We start from the raw sequence: 12,717 nt of genomic DNA on the forward strand, positions 1-12,717 counted from the left end.
TACTCTTAGCATATTTTCATGGCAAACTTACTTAAGATGATTTTTATAACAGTACTATTATATGATGGATAATTATAATCTACATGTAAGAGATTATCAGGAATATACTAGTTTAGCTAGTCATGTTCATAGTGTTACATACCTGTTTTTGTAGATTCCTGGTGTTGCGAGATTTTAAGGTAAGTAAGGTAAAGGTGAACAACGTACGAGATACTCAAATGCAAAAGATTGTGACTAGTCCATACTTCGGATAGAAGGCTAGAAGCGCTAGGATTCACTATCTAAGAATGATAGCGGCGTCGTCAGTGGCATATCTTACAACCTATGGTTTTTAAATATTGAGAGGTCTAGCTAAAAGAGTAAAGAAGAGTTTGAGACAATATGATGTCTCACTTTATGTTCCGGAATAAAATAAGGAAATCTATGGTGCAAGCAAGTTGAAAAAAGATTGTGAATAGTATAAATAGATACGTAGAGGTCGCAAGCTAAAGTATAGTAAAGCGACGAAGTTTTATGACAGGAGTAAGGATGACAAAGGACAATCGCAAGTTAAAGTATAGTAAAGCGACAAAGTTTTATGGCAGGAGTAAGCATGAGAAATGAAAAGTTAGAAGGTGACGAGAATTGATAAGTTCTCGGGATTAAGCCCATGAAAACAAGAGAGCCGATGGTTTCTCTAAGTAATGGAAAGCTCAGTATCGCTTGAATGAACTCGTAGGCCCTATATCATCTTCTATCTGGTAGACTTGGTAAAAGGGCCCCGACTTATTTCCAGAATAAGAGTTCGACCGCGGCTTCCCCCTTTTTTTTGGGGGGGGGGGGATCAAGTTCCTTGCCAACTGCCACCTATCGACCCCGACAAATTTGAATAAATTTTGAATATTACCAAACCTAGCCTAGCCTTCGTAAATCACACTAAACCAGACACCCAACTATGGAAAAGCCTCCTTAAGGGTGGTTTAGATTAGTCAATCCGGCCTGAGACGTGTTCGTTGACAAAACCGCCGTAGGAATTCCTACTTTTTAATAGAGCGGTCGCAAACTGATCAATGAGAAGGAGGCCCTACTTACTACAAACGAATACACCATAAGATTGAACTGCACTCATGCCTCTCCCGCATCAAGTTGACCGCCTCCCCTACGTAGTAGTTCTATCAATCATGTACGTAGGTAGGACCCTCCATTCTGATTGGTATATCATGAAAAAAGAAAGCCATTTGCACCATGCACGCTGTGCTTTCCCTTGCCCAGATGTTCGCCTTTCTAAGTCAAGTAATGGTGACCCACTAAAGACTGGAGCTTTGTAGCCTGTTGACGAAATCCCCCGAACTGAGGGTTCGGTCAGTAAAAGGGACGACTTTGTCTCCCCCGAAGAAGAATAGCCCCGCTCTCTAGCCGCCTGATCCCGTTGATCATATAACAGGGAGGGAACGTGTCACATTAAAGGTGAACAATCAGAGGTGTCCTCCAATCACCACGACGAGGCTGGTACCTCCTTTATTAGACTCAACAATGAATATTCATGAAGAAATGAATGCCGGTCTCTTTCTTTCACTACTAACCCCAAGAAGTTTCAACATGCTGAAACTTTCCGTTTCGTCGACCCCCGAGCTTGTGGTCCTTCTTTGAGTGTGGGTTTAATTGAATGAATCTGTCAAGTCAAGGAAAACGTACGTAGAAGCAAGGATGGTGCATCGCCTATTTATCATTCTCGCCCGGGAGCCAAAACGAACACGCCTGCTACCTACTATACTGGATCTTTGACCAGGCATTCTACCTTTGTCGAATCGGAACCAACACCACTGCATTGCACTTGAACAATTGAGTGGCCACCGGCCAGCAACTTTCGTGCACAGATATAGATTCATTCTTCGTACCTGTTCCAGCCTCACAACCCTTCGCGGGTTGGTAAGAAGTTAGTCTTGTTTGGTAAGATGAAATTGGACAAAGAAAAGAGAGTGCTCGACCGGAACAATGGCCAACAATGTAATTACATAGATAACTGCTCTTCATATGATCCTTAAAGCTTTAAGGAGAACCGTATGTCGGCTGGAAAGAAAAATGACCTCGCCTTCTCTGGTGTCAGTGAGAGCTATTTGAGTATCCCCCGTTGACCTTCTTTTGTAGATAGAATCTTCAATGAGTGGAAACAAGCAACCTTACTAAGAAAGGTGCTTGTTGAGCAAGGCTGGCTTGCGAGCCCAAGCCCCTTTACTAGGTTAGGCGCTTGAGCGCATCTTTCTCATATGGATCAAGGCTTTCCATGAGTTTGAAATAAGGGGCAAGAAGCAATGGCATATCAGCTGGGTGAAGTTGTGCCTTAGCGCATCCGTTTTCTTGCAGGAGTGCTAACACGCGACCTTACATTTTTTTCTGCTTGCTCTGCAACGCGAGCCTCATACAAAGTCGTACTCCTTTAATATGATGATAAGAATGGGGGACCAACCTCTTTTTCATACAAATCCTTATTTACTGCTACATCATTTTTGGGGTGTATAGCTCAGTTTGTTGAGCATTGGGCTTTTAACCTAATGGTCGCAGGTTCAAGTCCTACTATACCCAAACCTACCTTACACTCTACTATGAATAAGGATGCTTAGTAGCCTTCAAAGATGACTCTTTGGCCTTTAGACTCACTTCGGCGACTTCGCCCTTTAAGTGACAAGGGGGTGAGCCACTCCAAGCGGAAAGCGATAGTGAATCCCGAAATTGTGCACGCTCATCCAAACTGGCCTAAAAAATCGATCGGGAAGCGAAGCCCTTCCTTCCAATCCAAGCCGGCGAAGCCGCCCCTATATCTATCCACCGCTTACCCCGATCACATATTGGCATGTTCATGATGCATCATAATCAAAAGGCCATAAAGTAAAGAAGACCTATGCATTAGTGTACTGTCATGGTCACATATTAGCTCCATTTTATTGACGGCTTGAAGGCAAAGCTGCCTATTTCTTAGGGCAAAGGGCGCTCCATCCTCCTAACTCCTTCCACTTCTCCCAAGGATAGGAACTACGGCTTGACCTTCGGGGAAGAAGACTCACGAAGCTAGCTGACTACGCTTGAGCAGAGCTCAGACTCAGAGGTGGTGGCTGAACTCGCCGTAGAGTTCATGAGCGAGCAAGACTATCTTAGTGAATGCAATAAGAACCGGCTGCTCACCGCAGCAGAGTGCTTTGCCCATGCTGCTATCTGCCGCTGAAGCGCTCAAGGGATTCGTGCTTGAATGTCGATATTAGGGGACTCTATCCAATCCATGCGGCAAATTTGTTTGTGGTGAAAAAAACTCAACAATAAAAAAAATAAATAGAATATAGAAAATCATTTAATTTGTTTTCTCTGATATAAGAGATCGGCCCCGAAGCAAGATATGCTGGGTGCCAACAACTTTCACCTGTTAGGAGTAGGGGCTGAAAAGAGCTCTTTCTATAGGTTGGGTTTTCTGGGCTTTGATGCTTACCTTCTTATTATTAAAAGGGAAAGTTTAATAAAGGAGCTTTTTATCCGTTTTGCTGGATTGTTGGTACGCAACCCCGCCCTATATAATGAATAAGGTGAGGCTTATCGATGACCGAACTACTCCTATACTACTCCTTACCTCACCCCCTTATCACTTAAAGGAAAAGCCAGAGAAGGGGGCCTGCTGGAAACCCTCGCCTTCGGCTCCATACTGAAAAGGCCGGCCATGAAGGCACATCACGACTATCCTTTCTGGGAATACTAGGCTTTATATGATCTTGATCAGTGATCAGTATATTTTAATATTCTGGATCCTTATGTGCTTTTTTTTGTTATACTAGCAATGGCAGATCTATTAGTAAACAGGAGCCGATATCGCTCACCCAGCTGGATGTCAATCTGACGGATGGATAGGCGTAGCAGAAAAGAAAGGGTCAATTATAAGAGAAAGGCGGAGGAAAAAAGACGAGAGAGCAAGACCTAGGAGGCTCGCATCTACCACGGCCGTAAGCACTCCGCTCGTTCGTAAGCCCCTTTAGAGATAGGGGCAAGCCAAGAGCTTACTTCGAGTATTTATGACTCTGGTGGAAACACGTGACATGCGAATGACATGATTCTTGAGGAGTTACACGACGACCTTGTGATGATGCATCAAATAGATGTAAGGGTCATGACTTAGTAGGTCTTTGTATGGACTGATTGTATTGCCCACAGGGAGAGTTTTAGAGGAAATAGGAGTGGACATCTATATGGGCTTCATATGATTCGAAGACAACCACTATGTATTTCAAGAAAGTCCTATGTATACCTATGTATAACTAATAAAATCCAATAAGTGCCTCTTAACACTTACCTGCCTTAACCAAGCACGATTCAAGAATCAATCCATTACCAGCAAGATACAATTCGGCTTAGCCAAAAAAGGTTAGCGCATAGCACGAGCCTTATTGAAAACATCCTAGCTAACGAGCAATCTTTCTAAAGCAAGAAGCAAGGGAGCAGTAGCTGCATGAAGTTGCTTCTTAGGGCATATATATTTTCTTGCTCATTAGCACTTGACTAATAAGATAGAAGGAGACTTTGTTGCTTGTTTAGTAAAGTCAAGCTTTGGCAGTAGTGATGGTGTGGCTTGCTGGGGCACGAGTGCCCTTACTAGATTTGGAGCTTTGATTGGCAAAAGCAGTTTTCACTTTCTAGCCATCAGTTGCCGGATTAGCCTTCGGACTTTCCTTACCTGCCTTAATTGAGAAAGAAGATATCTAAAGGTTAGACATCCATCGCTGCCTTGATGATGTGGTTGAATGTTCATTCGATCCAACACCCAGCCGATCAAACCTATCCTTGGTTTCTATCTAGCAAGTGATTCGCTCCCCAAAAGAGGGATAGTCTTTAGGTCATGAATGGAATGCAAGGAAGAGATATAAGTAGTTGGCGGGGACAATCCGTTATCGGTCCATATTGGGTAGATACACCCCTCTCATCCTCTAATCCTTTATCTACCGTTCAATCTATTTATTTAATTTCTTCTCGACTGGGCTATTATGCACTCGGTCCAATATACTACAAGCTAATAATGGTCTAATAGCAAATGGTTGGCCGTTCAATTGAGTCCATCCCTTGAAGTCGTACCCTCCCAGTATGCGTGAGTCTTCCGCCAATTGATAGAAATGTCGGCCGGAATTTGAGAACGGTCCATCCCACCATAATGTATCTCTCCTACCGCTACCTACTAGTGGATCGATTTAGGGAAGGAAAGAAATGCCGATGTTGCAATTCTTCCCATTCCGATAAAGCGAGTCACTCGTGATTCGATAGTTCCATCTTCTGCTGATGCAGGCCGATTGGGATCCCAGCAGTCAAACAATTATGTTCATTCCTCACCCTCCTTCCAATCAAATCTATTCTAAGGTGTCTGGGGGCAGGGGAAAGAAAGGAGGGATTGATCGACCAACTTGAGCAGATCCATAACCTACTTCCATATGTACTAAATGAGGGAATTAAGGCGGGTATAGTCGAACTGAACTGCTTGATTCTAAGGTGGGTGATAAGCAGTTGTATTTGTATCAAGTCTACCATCTCTTCTCACGAAAGACTTTCCATCCCATCTCTGAATGTTTTGCAATATAAGTGGCCTTGCTTCAATGCCCCAGAAAACCCCCCCTTACTCTCTCTCTATAAAAAAAGCCCTTTCCTCTTTATATAATAATATAAGGTAGGCTTTGAAAAGTAACACACTCCCGACAGGCAATTAATCCATAATATCATCCATCGTTGGAATTATTGGAAATAAATCACCATCCTCTTATTCAAAACCCATCTACACACTCCAGCTGCTTCCTTTTGAGCTAGTCAAGAAGGCGTTGAACACGGACTGAGACTCTCCCGCCCCTTTGACAGCAATTCCTGCACTTGACGTCCGATCTCCTCATTTAAAAATGGGGATAGGCGAGAAGCCGCTTTGTAGGGTAGACTCGCTCCTACCTGCAACTAAATCTGCTTCTATATCCTCCTCTTATCTTAGGGGGTAATCAAGCCGGTACTTGTGGATTTAGGGGCGACATCAAGTAGGAAGAGTGTGGCAGAAAGATAAAGATTTTCATTTCCCTTTTACAACATAGGAGGGAGGGGGACTCGTTCCTAAAAAGCCTTTTTGATTGCCTCCGCCCCTATCTCTTAAAGCTATGTCATCCCACCGATCCCCGAATCAGCTCCGCTAGTTGGCTTTGTTGCTATCAAGGCATAGCATTCTATGGACTCTTTCCCACGTCCAGAAATAGTATGCCAACAAACACCCTTTCTCCTTAGCCAACCAAAGTCTTCTGATGGCAATAATCGCATTTCCCGTTAAAAGTAAATTGGTGTTTTCTCTACACAGGTAGAACCCAACTCGTATTACCAAGAGAAGACGTGATTTCATTAATTATATAGTAGGAGTCTCATTCATAAAATCCTAAATCATTTCATTAGTCATTGCGCATTTAAGTCCCAAAATACACATTTCTTATAGTCTAAGTGGAACAAGTGATCAACACAACATATATACTTGTTTAACATTCCCAACACCCATATACATCCCACATAGTGTCTACGGAGCCTCTAAAGATACAAAAGAGAGTAAAGATGGTGCCGGCAACAAGGCCCCAGCTATACCTCAAAAAGCGACCATAATATAAATAAAAGGTACAATACGTGACCCCGAAATGAAATGGTGCTCACCGACTCCGCTGAGAAGAGGATGTAGCATTATTCGTGATCCGCACTACCTGCTATGTAACCACCTGCATCCATTTAAAGATGCAGCGTCCTCGACAAAAGGGGCATTAGTACCGTCGAATAGCACTAGTATGTATAGCAAAACACCAACTCAATAGAATGAAAATTAATACAAGAGGAACAGTCAAGAATTTAATAAGGGCTTAAAATAATAGTAAAACGACAAGTTAAGGATCATATACATTTTCAAGACAATTTCCATATTACTAGGTTGGGTGACCTTTAGTACCGATGTTTCACAATTCACAATACCTCCGTTTTCTTATACGGAGTGCGATCTCGGCCCGATTAGCTAGGCCGCCTCATCTGAGACATTGCCAAAATTTCATTATAACTTTCCAGCATAGTACCACCATGTGTGCGGCATGGCATCTGATCACGGCCCGATCGGCTAGGCCATATCATTCGAGACTTCAACCCTTTTCACAATTTCATCCACAATACCATTGTGTTCTTACACGGAGTCCGATCTCGGCCTGACCGGGTAAGCCATTTCATTTGAGACATTGCCTTTTTCATTCAGTCATCTCACATCATACTCCTTTCATATACTTTCGATTCATTGACACTAGTGAATACGATTACAAAGTCATTCTTGGCACTTAGCCGTATTTCATAGTTCCAGACCCATTTTCCACATTCAATATCATTATCAAAATCAATAAGGCTTCCCATTCAATATATTAAATTTGTATATGAGCTATTTGGGAATCTTAGGCACATAGAGGCTTTTCATATAATTTGGCATAACAACCTTTATTTCGATCTTGAAATGAAGTCTTAACATTTCTAACACATATTCCACATTTTTAAACACATCCTCAATGACAAGATAACATGATGAAGCATTTACAATAAATATTGAACTTACATCCTTCAACACAAACACGTTAGAAATCGCCAATTCTATAATGATCAATGGCTTACTCCAATTACATGATCACCGTGGGGTTCGATTCATAGAAGAAGGGGGTTTTGCCAACATACCTCAATTGAGCTCCTTAAAACTCTAAGATGTTCCGAAATATTAGGCACTTCAATATCTTTTAGTAATATAACAAAATTGAACCAAAATTAGGAAGATGAACATGGTTTTAGCTCATTTGAGCATATTATCAAACACTAGGTGTGCATCAATGCCTTAAGGCCCTTTTTCTTCGTGGAGGATTCCATCCTTCCCCAACCCATTCTCTGTCATTTTTAGCTCACAATCTTCCCACATACTACAAGGATACATGCATGTTGTTACACCCTATATTTTCGTATGTAAAAAATGTGTCGTAAGCAAACTAATGTAGGACAAAAAAATGAGATAATATTTAAAAGTATATAAAGTAAGTTAATCATGTTACCTCTGAGGTTACAAATATTGAAGATCATGAACAACAAGTACAAAGAGGGTTGGATAGTTCAGAAGCTAAAGCAATTGAAGAAAACAATGTTTCATCGAAAGTCGACAAGTTGGGAATGTTATAACATGTACCTTTGGGGTGAGACTAGGGTGATTAACATGATAAAGAGATTATGTTATGATTTATATTAGTCGTATTACATCCGTGTGTTATGTTTTTAAGTCAAGCGAGTTGTGGAACAAAAGTCGATGAAAGTCATCACAAGTTACATTCATAAGTTTTACTGAAACTTTGGGTCAAATGTAACTGCAATTTTCTCCCAATATACTTAGAGTTATGGTGTGTTCCACCCATCAAATTAAAGATCTATGAGTCTATTTTCCAACGCATTAAACCATTTGTCAATACGACATCGGAGTAGAGAGATATGTGCATTGTTGCGATACTGCGCAAGCTGCTAGGTGACAAGTAGGTGTGTCACCTACTTGCTTAAATGAAAGCCCAAAAATGGGCCATTTCGGGTCGTCCAAAGAGGCCTTTTAAGGGCCTATTTTCTTCATATATTAGACTTAAAATAGAGCATAATAACCAGACATAAGCTCTGCAAAGAATCCTCCCAAAAATTTCCCACAAACCCTAATTGATTTTCTCTCCCTTTCAAGTTCCAATTGGAGGTAAAACTTAGAGTTTGAAGAACCAAGATAGGAGCTGAGTTATCCAACAAATAAGGTGAGTTTACTGCTCTCTTTCATCCATTATTTCTTCTGTAAATTCTTGGTAAGTCGTTCTATACTTGTAAGAACTCACGGGATGGTGATCGGAAGCCGTGAGTTCGAGTTATTCACTTGTAGCGGACTGTTTTGTGGACTGTTTTGTGTTGCTGTTGGGCTGCGTGTTTTATTACTATTTTGTGGAGTTTTGGAGGAGGAAGGGGGTTTATAAACACCATATAAATGTAGGGTGGTTGGCTGGTCGTTCGTCATAACATTTTCGGGTCGTTTGACACTACTACGGTGGTCGTTTTGTGTACGAGGAGATTGGGGTGTGTTGGGCTGTTTTGTAGTATTTGATGGTGTATATAGGGTTGGAAAATGATGTATATATGTTGTTATTGTTCTGTCCTTGTATTGTTGGTGTTATCTTGAAGTTGGAGGAAGGGCATATTATAGGGGAGATGCTGCCCGTTTTAATACAAAATAGGTTTGTCGTTCGTTGTGCGATAGTTGTACCTTTCGTAACTTAACGATAGTATTATTATCATTCTTGTAGATTAAGGTGCGAAGAGGTGAGTTCAACTTGGTGATTGAAAAGATTGTGATAAGGTATGTTAAGGCTAAGCCTTCCTTCATTTTGGCATGATCTCGTAGCTACATGTGTTAGTAATGAGACAAAAGAGAAGTTCATATTCATGAATTTATTCACACTATTCTAGTCTCATAAGTTACAATATTATTCCTTATCGAGACTCTATATTCAATTTTAGTATTGTCTTCTTTCAGTCAAGAGAGCAGCAAGCCTATATATACAGTATTACAGTATTTTCATTACCATCGAGCTATAATCGATGGGCAGGCCCCTATTGGGCAACCTCTGATCAGATGGAAAGTTATATACCGAGCCTACTGTGGCCGAGCGCCTATGAGCGAGCCCAGCATGGTCGAGATACATAGCCTAGTATGGCCAAGCGCCTATAAGCGAGCCTACTATGGCAGAGCAGTTATATATACCGAGCCTTATAAGGCCGTACAATAATTTTACTTACTATATTGAAGGAGTTGAGTCAGTATCAGCAGGTAAGTATATCTCCAGATCATCTTTGACTCCCAGTTAATTTCAGTTATCATATTATTAGTTCAGTTTCAGATTTCAGTTATTTTATTGCCTTACATACTCGGTACATTATTTCGTACTGACGTCCCTTTTTTGGGGGCGCTGCATTTCATGCGTGCAGGTTCAGACAGACAGACGGGTAGACCTCCTCAGTAGGTGTTTTCCGAGTTCCGCCTGATCGGTAAGCTCCATGTCTTTCGGAGTTGCCAGGACTAGAGTTTTGTGTACATCTTATGTATATCTGTATATATGTTATGGGTAGGTCGGGGCCCTGTTCCGATCACAGTACATCTATCAGTAGAGGCTTGTAGGCATATCCTGTTGGTTAGTGCAGTATGTTGGGTTTGTATAAATTGGTGGTTTGTCAGCTGTAGTAGCTATGACGGCCTTGTCGGCCTAGCTTTATATTGATATTTAGTTAGTGCTAGTTTCCATTCAGTTTTATATTTTCCTTCGCAAATTGTCTTGCAAGGTGGCCCCATGGCCAAAGTATGACATTATGTGTTCAGAGTCCCTTAGTCGCAATTTGGTACGCCAGGTTAGGTGAGGCACAGGGTGCTTGTCTCGCTCCTAGGTTCGGGGCGTGACAAGCACCCTGTGCCTCACCTAACCTGGCGTACCAAATTGCGACTAAGGGACTCTGAACACATAATGTCATACTTTGGCCATGGGGCCACCTTGCAAGACAATTTGCGAAGAAAAATATAAAACTGAATGGAAACTAGCACTAACTAAATATCAATATAAAGCTAGGCCGACAAGGCCGTCATAGCTACTACAGCTGACAAACCACCAATTTATACAAACCCAACATACTGCACTAACCAACAGGATATGCCTACAAGCCTCTACTGATAGATGTACTGTGATCGGAACAGGGCCCCGACCTACCCATAACATATATACAGATATACATAAGATGTACACAAAACTCTAGTCCTGGCAACTCCGAAAGACATGGAGCTTACCGATCAGGCGGAACTCGGAAAACACCTACTGAGGAGGTCTACCCGTCTGTCTGTCTGAACCTGCACGCATGAAATGCAGCGCCCCCAAAAAAGGGACGTCAGTACGAAATAATGTACCGAGTATGTAAGGCAATAATTGGTATCAGAGCAGTTCTGTCCTAGGGAGTCTACAAGCCGTGTCTAGTAGGGTCTTGTTTATAGATGTGTTGTGCACCACATTATATAAGCAAGGAACTACAGGGCATTTAGGAGTTGGTTACACTTCTTTGAAATCTAAATCGTGCTATAGAACTGAGTTATAGGAAATTTGAATTAAACTTATGTGTTGGTGTTTGCATGCACAGATGACGGTGACTAGGAAGACTACGGCTAGCCAGAGGAGAGATACAGTAGTAGGTGAGGGGACCAACAGGGTACCCCCAGTAGATGGGGCCCAGTCTGAAGCTCAAGGGGAGACCCCTACTCAGCCATTACCGGCTCCTCCACCAACTACGGAGATTCCTAGGGAAACCGCACATCCAGTTCCCCCTCCACTTCCATCAGATCAGGACTTAAGGAGTGCGGTGCATTTGTTGACATAGTTGGTAGCTACCCAGCAACATGCTAGGGCATCAGCTAGTGCAGGAACTTCTGAGGGGTCTGGGAGTTCAAGGGTCCGAGAGTTTATTGCTTTGAGTCCCCCAGAGTTCACGGGGACAGATCAGAGGGAGGACCCGCAGGATTTCATAGATCAGCTTCATAGGATCTTTCGTGTTATGCATGCCACGGAGAAAGAGGCAGTTGAGCTAGCAGCTTTTCGACTCCGAGATATAGCCATCCTTTGGTATGAGGGATGGGAGAGGTCCAGGGGACGTGATACACCTCCAGCTATTTGGGAGAATTTTTCAGATGCTTTCCTTGACCAGTACTTACCGCGGGAGATCCGACAGGCTCGAGTCGATCAGTTTCTAGCCCTCAAGCAGGGTAATATGAGTGTTCGAGAGTATAGTCTCCGTTTTGACTCATTGGCCAGATATGCACCATCCATAGTTTCTACTATGCGGGACAGGATTCACAGGTTTATAGCAGGGTTAGCCCCAGAGTTAACCGAGGCATGTGCCACCGCTGCATTGCAGGATAGTATGGATATCTCCCGGATTCAGGCATTCGCCCAGAATATAGAAAGGGGTAGGCGTCGGCAGCAGGGTACAGAGAGGGCTGAGCAAGGGCAACGTAAGAGGATGAGATTTCCCAGGTCTCAGGAGCAATCTCAGGGTAGTTATAGGACCCAGTACTTCGGACGGCCACCTAGGCCTCCGCCACCTCAGTTACAGGGTTACGGGTTTGACCGCTATACTAAGTCAGGACCAGGTGAGAGCTCACGGGCGTCAGGTTTGCAGCGACAACGAGGTTCTGCGCAGACATGGTCATTTCCTCCGCGGTGTGACATCTGTGGTAGAGGACACTTGGGTCAATGCCGAGCAGGTTCTGATGCTTGTTATACATGTGGGCGTCCGGGGCATATGATGCGAGATTGCCCAAATAGAGATTCTGGGGGAATGGCACAACCAGCGAGTTCAGCAACAGGATCGTCTATGTCCGTGCATCCTTCAAGGCGTGAGTCTCAGTCTTTGGCTGGTAGAGGTCGAGGCAGAGGTAGAGGTTCCAGTTCAAGTGGTAATCAGAACCGTATCTATGCTTTAGCGGGTCGACAGGACCAGGAGTCTTCACCAGACGTTGTGACAGGTATATTAACCATTTTCTCTCACGATGCTTATGCTTTGATAGACCCAGGATCTACTTTATCGTATATTACCCCATTTGTCGCGAGGAAGTTTGGTATAGTGCCTGAAATACTA

General features: G+C 42.9%; 1 non-coding gene across 1 annotated transcript; it reads left to right on the plus strand.

The window, feature by feature from the left end:
• The first annotated feature begins 2,489 nt into the window (after positions 1–2,489).
• TRNAK-UUU (transfer RNA lysine (anticodon UUU)) lies at positions 2,490–2,562 on the plus strand. Its single transcript has one exon. It is a non-coding gene; the product is annotated as a tRNA-Lys (tRNA).
• Positions 2,563–12,717: the final 10,155 nt, after the last annotated feature.

Source organism: Nicotiana tabacum, chromosome 19 (genome assembly GCF_000715075.1).
Source record: "Nicotiana tabacum cultivar K326 chromosome 19, ASM71507v2, whole genome shotgun sequence".
Classification (NCBI taxonomy): domain Eukaryota; kingdom Viridiplantae; phylum Streptophyta; class Magnoliopsida; order Solanales; family Solanaceae; genus Nicotiana; species Nicotiana tabacum.